We start from the raw sequence: 8,210 nt of genomic DNA on the forward strand, positions 1-8,210 counted from the left end.
GAGAAACAAGCTGAGGACTTCAGAGGGGAGGGGGGCGGGGGAATGGGATAGACCGGTGATGGGTAGTAAAGAGGGCACGTATTGCATGGTGCACTGGGTGTTATACAGAACTAATGAATCATTGAGCCTTACATTGGAAACCGGGGATGTACTGTATGGTGACTAACATAATATAATAAAAAATCATTTAAAAAAAAAAAAAAAAAATAGAAACTGATTGTCTCACAGTCTGAGAAGCTAGAGTTCTGAGATCAAGGGGTTGGTAGGGTCATGCTCTCTCTCCAAGTTCTAGCGAAGCCCTCTCTCTTAGCTTCTGATAATTCCTTTCTTGTGATAACAGAACCCCAATCACTTCATGAGATTCTCACTGTGTGCATTATCTGTGTCCAAATTTCCCCTTTTTATAAGGGCATCGGTCTCATTGTTTTAGGGGTCCATCCTATTCCAGCATAACCTCATCTTAACTAATTACATCTGCAATAACCCTATTTCCAAATAAGTTAATATTCTGAGGAACTGGGGGTTGAAATTTCAGCATGTGAAATTTTGGTGGACACAGTTCCACCCATAACACTCTCAGTGGAGGAAGCCATCATCATCATATGCTTCATACTAATTGTCTGAATAATTTTTAACTTTAATAACCAGTACATGGTCAAATTTAACCAGACACTTTAGTAATAATCATAATCATAAAAATTACAGTGAGTGCTAGTAGAAACAATAAACAAACAGACTGATAAAATAAAAGTTGATAAAAATTGGTGGGGTCTGTTACTAGCTATGAATAGAACAACATCACTAGTAAGAAAGAAGAAACTAACTGAGAACATGGAAATAAAAGAAGCAGAGAAAAGATTTTTATTTTATTTTTTTTAAGATTTTATTTATTTATTTGAAGAGATAGAGACAGCCAGCGAGAGAGGGAACACAAGCAGGGGGAGTGGGAGAGGAAGAAGCAGGCTCATAGCGGAGGAGCCTGATGTGGGGCTCGATCCCATAACGCCGGCATCACGCCCTGAGCTGAAGGCAGACGCTTAACCGCTGTGCCACCCAGGTGCCCCAGAGAAAAGATTTTTAAAAAGAAAAGCAGAGGGAATAGATCAAGTATAAGGGAGACCAGGAACAAGAAAAGGATGTCCACTCTCACCACTGTTACTCAACATAGCATTAGAAGTTCTAGCTACAGCAGTCAGACAAAAAAAAGAAACAAAAGTCATCCTAATTGGTAAGAAAGAAGTAAAACTTTCACTATTTGCAGGTGACACGATACTGTATACAGAAAAGCCTAAAGACTCCACCAAAAAAACTGCTAGAACTGATAAATGAATTCAGTAAGGTCACAGGATACAAAACCAATATACAGAAATCCATTGCGTTGCTTTTGAGATTTTATCTATTTATTTTAGAAAAAGAGCATGAGTTGGGGGGGGGGCAAAAGGGGATGGAGAGGGAGGTGGAAAGAATCCCTTAGGGCAGACTCACACTGAGCATGGAGCCCGACACGAGGTTCAATCTCAGGACTCCAAGATAGATGATGACCTGAGCCAAAACCAAGTAGGAGATGCTTAATTGACTGAGCCACCCAGTCACTCCAGATCCACTGCATTTCTATACATTAATAATGAAGTAGCAGAAAGAGAAATTAAGAAAAGAATCCCATTTACAATTTCACTAAAAATACTCAGGAAAAAACTTAACCAAGAAGATAAAGACCTATACTTTGAAATCCATAAACATTAATGAAAGAAATTGAAGATGACACAAACAAATGGAACGATATTCCATGCTCATGGACTGGGAGGACAAATATTGTTAAAATGTCCATACTACCCAAAGAAATCTACAGAGTAAATGCAATCGTTATCAAAACACCAATAGCAGTTTTCATAGAAGTAGAACAAATCATCCTAAAATTTGTATGGACCCACAAAGGCCCCAAAGAGCCAAAGCAATCTTGAAAAAGAACAAATCTGGAGGTTTCCCAATCCCAGATTTCAAGATATACTTCAAAGCTGTACTAATCAAAATAGCATGGTACTGGCACAAAACAGATGCATAGGTCAATGGAACAGAATAGAGACTCCAGAAATAAACCCATAATTATACGGTCAATCTTCAACAAAGGAGGAAAGAATATGCAATGGGTAAAAGATGGTTTCTTTAACAAATGGTGTTGGAAAAACTGGACCACTTTCTTAACCCCTACACAAAAATAAACTCAAAATGGATTAAGGACTTAAATGTGAGACCTGAAACCATAAAAATCCTAGAAGAGAACACAGGCAGTAATTTCTCTGACTTTGGCAGTGGAAACATTTTTGTAGCTTTGTCTCCTGAGGCAAGGGAAACAAAAGCAAAGTAAACTATTGGGGTTTCATCAAACAAAAAGCTTCTGCACAGCAAAGGAAACAATCAACAAAACAAAAAGACAGCCTACTGAATGGGAGAAGATATTTGCATATGACATACCCAATACAGGGTTAGTATTTAAATATATGTAGATTCTCCTCTGCACCGTCAGCCCAGCCTTGCCTGGGTCCATGGCCACCTACGCCTACCGTCCTCCCCCTGCCCGCCCTGCCAGAGGTGCGGTCCTGCCATACCAGGCTTTTGTGGAGCATTTTCCAGAGGCTTGATAAAGACAGGAGCCAAGTGATATCAGACAACGAGCTTCGGCAAGCACTGTCCGAAGGCACATGGACTCCACTGAATCCAGTGACTGTCAGGTCAGTCGTATCTATGTTTGACTGAGAGAACAAGGCTGGCATGAACTGCAGCAAGTTCAATGGCACCTGGAAGTACTTCACAGACTGCAGAATGTCTTCCACACCTATGACAGGGACAACTCTGAGATGATTGACAAGAGTGAGCTAAAACCAGCTTTCTCAGCGTACCGGCTCTCTGACCAGTTTCACGACGTCCTCATTCGAAAGTCTGACAGACAAGGACAGGGGTAGATCACATTTGATGACTTCATCCAGGGATGCATTCTCTTGCAGGGGTTGACGTATATATGCAGACATTATGATAGGGATCAGGATGGCTGAATTCGGGTGTTGTATGAACAGTATCTGTCCGTGGCCTTCAGCGTCGTATAACATTGGCCTTTGAGAATAGCTATGTGACTTAGGGGAGGAAGACTAAAAATATCAAATCTCTCTTTAAAGAAATGGAATGCATATGCAGCTTTACAGAATTAATATTTGGGGAAACCAACTGTACATATGTGGATTAGCTGATTAAGGTTTTTGCAAATGTAAAAATAGTTATATTCATTATTCACATACAAATATTTGATTTCAGATGTTCAATTGTGCCATGACATAAGATATAATAATATTTCAGGTATCCTGCATGCAAAAATTCATCACGTGCATTTCTAGATAGCTCCAGTTCTATAATGGAAAACCACTTTCTTTTATTAGCCAATAGGAATTTAAAACTAATATGGAATTTGCACAGAGCCTTTTATGGGCCTTACATTTTTAAAATGGGGTTTATTGTATTTGTTTGAATATGCAACATAAGCAATGAAGCAAATGCACCTCCTGTCAAATATATATATATAGATTAGATAGATAGATAGATAGATAGATAGATAGATAGATAGATAATAGATAGATAAATTTTTTAAAATGGGCAGAAGACATGAATAGACATTTCTCCAAAGAAGACATGCAGATGACCAACAGACACCTGAAAAGATGTTCAATATCACTAATCATCAGGGAAATGCAAATCAAAACCACAGTGAGATATCCCCTCACACCTGTCAGAAGAGGAAAAATAAAAAACACAAGAAACAGCAAGTGTTGGTGAGGATGTGGAGAAAAAGGAATGCTTGTGCCCTATAGGTGGGAATGCAAACTGGTTCAGTCACTAGGGAAAACTATATGGAGGTTCTTCAAAAAGTTAGAAATAGAACGACCCTATGATCCAGCAATTCTACTACTGGATATTTACTCGAAGAATACAAAAACACTAATCCAAAGGGATATATGCATCCCTATGCTTATTGCAGCATTATTTACAATAGCAAAAATTATGGAAACAACCTAAGTTTTCATTGATAGATGAATGGATAAAGATGTGGTGTATATATATACAATGGAATATTACTCATCCATAAAAAGAAGGAAATCTTGCCATTTTCAACAATATGGATGAATCTAAAGGGTAAAATGCTAAATGAAGTAAGTCAGAGAAAGACAAATATGATTTCACTCATATGTGGAGCTTAAGAAACAAAACAAGGGAACAAAAAGAAAAAAAGACGAACAAAAACCAGACTCTAGAACCAACCGATGGTCACCGGAAGGGAGGTGGGCAGAGGGATGGGTGAAAGAGGTGAAGGGGATTAAGAGTACACTTATCGTGATGAGCTCTGAGTAATGCATAGAATTGCTGAATCACTATATTGTACACCTGCAACTAATATAACACTGAATGTTAATTACACTGGCACATAAAAAGAAAAAGAAAAAAATCAGAAGAAAAAGGTAAAAAAGAACACATGGTCTCCTGTAGGAAAGCATGCTTATCAGGTAAGAAGAAATTCTCCAAAGACTGAGTGTTGGGATTCACAGGTAGCCCCCTATCCTATCTCAAACATCATAGCACCTTTTATTTTATCTTTGATGCCAGGGATTAACTTATGGCAGTGATGGTTTAGACGTGAAGGTTTAGACGTGAAGTTGGCTATGGAAAAAGAAGTCCATTTATCCAGTAAGATACTAAGTCGTATCTGTCATTTATAGTAAATATTTAAATGAAGTACAAGTACAAACTTTCTTTTTTTTTTTAATCAATTTATTTGAGAGAGAGAGAGAGAATGAGTGAGCAGAAGGAGGGGCAAAGGAGAGGGAGAGAGAGAATCCTCAAGCAGACTTCCCTGCCGAGCACAGAGCCCAACACAGGACTCGATCCCAGAACCCTGAGATCATGACCTGAGTTGAAACCAAGAGTCAGCTGCTTAACTAACTGAGCCACCCAGGCGCCCCCCCCCCCCAACACACACACCCTTATTTTTTAAATACAAACTTTCACTCAATGAGACAAGTGTCAGGAAACAAACGCTGGACTAAAATGTTGAACGCATTTGCCTCAAGTATGCAATAGACACTAAACTAGAAGAAAACATGTCCTCCAAAACTAAGTGTCTTTTTCTTGCCTAAGAATCATTAAAATTTGTCATCTACCTACAAGGCCTCAGTTACCTAGGATTATTCAATAATTTTATGGCTAGTTTAGTGCTCAAAATTTTTAAATTTCCTTCTTTTCCTAGCAACATTCCCCAGATGTGGACATATAGTTCTACACGTTAGTAAACGGAACTTATTGAACTTCTGGTCATCTGTGTGAGAGAGGCAGTTGGTTTGGGACATGAGGTTGACTCTATTAAACCATAATACATCTTAGAGTGAATTCTCCTCATTCGTCTTTTTCTTCTAAAAAGGGTTTGCAGAATGTGCTGGGGCAGAGCCTCCTATACCATGTACTTCCACAAGTACTTATTAAATTAAAGGCATAAAAATTTTATCTTAGTTTGTCATTTTGCCTTCAATAAAACTGTTATCAGCTCTAACCCACTTCATAAATGAGCTTTCAATTTATAAGGAAACGTCATTTTATCAAGACTTACAGTATTTGCTACTAAAGATCATGACTGTACAATAAATAACATTGTGTTCTATTTTCATTCTCTCATAACCACAAATAGACCTTTGCACCATCTTTTTTCAACACCTGATACATTAGTTGGGACTCTCCGCTGCAATTGCCAGAAACCAAATACAATGTAACATAAGTTTAAGAAAGAAACGTATTGGCTCATAAATGCGGAACGTCTAAAGTTGCATGTAGCATGGCCGGATCTAGGAATTCAAATGATGTCAGGTCTCTGTTTCTCCATCCTGTAATTATGTCTTCTCTTGCTCATTGCCTGTCCTCTCCTGCCTGACAAATAGCACTGAACCCCTGAAATACTTAGTACTCGTAAGTGGACAATCGTTTTGTTTTCCTGTTTTTGTTTTTGACTTTTTTCCCATGGATTTCCTGCAAGCATTGCAACTTATTATGCTGATACTGTAGCCCCCGAGCCAGGTATTACTCAGACAAAATATTGTTACATAATTGCCCGCAAGTATACTGGTTATAGTCACCTTTATCTACTCTATGTAATAAGGAAGAGAAACATGTTCATTTACTTAAGAATGGATTTTCTGTGGCTATATCTTTATGCTGTAAAGCATCTGGAAGAAAACCAAAGAAATCAACCAAACCAATAGCTACAACAACAGCAGCATCATCAACAAAAGCCCCAGCAGTCTCAGTATTTCCAAATGCCTATGCTATAAAATTAAAATATTGAACTTTTAATTTTCCTGAAGATAGTTCAATTTTACAACTGAGGCAAAATTCAAAGTGTACTTACGAAAAGCAACAGTTGACTTAATGGTCACTGGGCTCTTTCTCCAAAGACACAAAATCAGCATTTAGAAGCATTTTAGAATGAACAGGGATCTTGAGTTATATTTTCGAGATGCCAGGAAATCATGGGGATATTGATAAGTGTAATTCAGTCTCACAGCAGCAGTTTATAAATTTGCTACTTTTTAAAAATCCTGTCTGAGTTAAACAATACATTATGTTACATAACAAGCTACTTTGGAGGAAAACAAGAAGCTGGTTTACAATAAGGGTAACACTATCTTAAAATCCTGGGTGAAAGATGAAAATTTTTCCGTATTGGACTATCAGCTTGGAATTAAAACACCAGAGATGTTCATCTATGTGTTATAAAGAATCACCTGATACTTTTACTCGTTTGCCTTACACACAGCACTTTTACTAGACAATATTTTAATCTCAACTTAGTAGAATTAACAGGATTCCAGTATCTATACCAACTTCACAGCAGAAAGTATATTCAAAAAGTCAAAATATTCATTTCTACCCTGTTACTTGAATTAACAATTTTCAGGACTTTGGTATTTAAAACGAAAAATTCTCATTTACAAAAGAAGCATCATAATAGCACTGTTTCACATGTTAGTGAATCACCACCCTGAAAAGTAATAATAGAAAAGAAACAGAATAGACAGTCATCTATTCTTGTGAATGCAAGCAACAAAACATCTTCTGATTTAATCTTTTATGATGTTCAAATTTGATGTGAAAGAAACAACAAAGGCAAGTTTGATCTGATTAAACTGACCAAACTGTGAGGCTTGTCTCAAACACACAGCCCCAGACTTTATATCCACATGCACAAGCTTGACATTCGCCATGGTAAATGCTGAAGATAGTAGAATCAGCAATCCCTTGGTTCTAGGGATTTGGTTTTCAAAATCAGAAAATAGCTTCAGCTCTCAGTTTAAATAAACATTAGCAAGATGTATGAAGATAGGGTAAATGCCAGTGATGGGGTGCTTCCCCAAGATCTCTTTCAATGATGTTCTTAAACTGACATGATGTAGGCTAGGCTGCTTCCCTAGTCATGCTCCAGGGGAGTGTGGTCTATCTGGGACTTGTCCTAATGTTTGTCACCTACTACTGGAGACTCAATGGTATCACATACTTGGACAGACTAATGGATAAGTAGTAAGGATCTCCTGATGACATTAGATCTCCTAATCATTCCTCTAACAGCCTATAATTCTCCTTTGTATTAATCATATATCTATGAATTTCTTATTTATTAATCATATTTTTTTAAAGATTTTTTTTATTTATTTATTCGACAGAGATAGAGACAGCCAGCGAGAGAGGGAACACAAGCAGGGGGAGTGGGAGAGGAAGAAGCAGGCTCATAGCAGAAGAACCTGATGTGGGGCTCGATCCCAGAACGCCAGGATCACGCCCTGAGCCGAAGGCAGACGCTTAACCGCTGTGCCACCCAGGCGCCCCTATTAATCATATTTTCTATAACACCATAAATTCCACAAATCCAGAGGCTTTATCTGAATATTCTTCTCTCTATATTTACTGCCAAGAAGCATGATATCTAGAACAGATTAATGTAAGATAAATATTTGCTGAATGAATAAATGAGGCTATTCCAAGTGGTGTCCTCCCTGTTTGATATAAATTTATCTGACTTTCATAGTAGAAGAATGGGAGATGTAGAATAAATTGATGTTTCACCAGTTTGCTTATTTTTGAAAGTACAGATTATTAGGCCCTTCCCCTGGAGCTACCAATTCAGA

The 8,210-nt window shown here is 37.9% G+C and overlaps 1 pseudogene; it reads left to right on the forward strand.

Annotated features, from left to right (window-relative positions):
- Nucleotides 1-1,466: 1,466 nt before the first annotated feature.
- On the forward strand, nt 1,467-3,203 carry LOC113268143 (programmed cell death protein 6-like; annotated as a pseudogene).
- Nucleotides 3,204-8,210: the final 5,007 nt, after the last annotated feature.

Source organism: Ursus arctos, unplaced genomic scaffold (genome assembly GCF_023065955.2).
Source record: "Ursus arctos isolate Adak ecotype North America unplaced genomic scaffold, UrsArc2.0 scaffold_6, whole genome shotgun sequence".
Classification (NCBI taxonomy): Eukaryota; Metazoa; Chordata; class Mammalia; order Carnivora; family Ursidae; genus Ursus; species Ursus arctos.